Source organism: Rhea americana, unplaced genomic scaffold, assembly GCF_003343005.1.
Source record: "Rhea americana isolate MKP2758 unplaced genomic scaffold, rheAme1 scaffold_303, whole genome shotgun sequence".
Classification (NCBI taxonomy): Eukaryota; Metazoa; Chordata; class Aves; order Rheiformes; family Rheidae; genus Rhea; species Rhea americana.
Genome location: NW_028186428.1, coordinates 46,019 through 46,252, shown reverse-complemented (window position 1 = coordinate 46,252; position 234 = coordinate 46,019).

The window sequence follows — 234 nt, the reverse complement described above, 5'->3', positions numbered from 1 at the left end:
GGCAGGGTGCTCGGCACTGCCGGCCCCGGGCTGGGTGCAGAGAGCCCCGGGGCAGGGTGCTCGGCGCTGCCGGCCCCGGGCTGGGTGCAGAGAGCCCCGGGCAGGGTGCTCGGCGCTGTCAGCCCCGGGCTGGGTGCAGAGAGCCCCGGGCAGGGTGCTCGGCGCTGCTGGCCCTGGGCTGGGTGCAGAGAGCCCCGGGCAGGGTGCTCGGCGCTGCCGGCCCCGGGCTGGGAG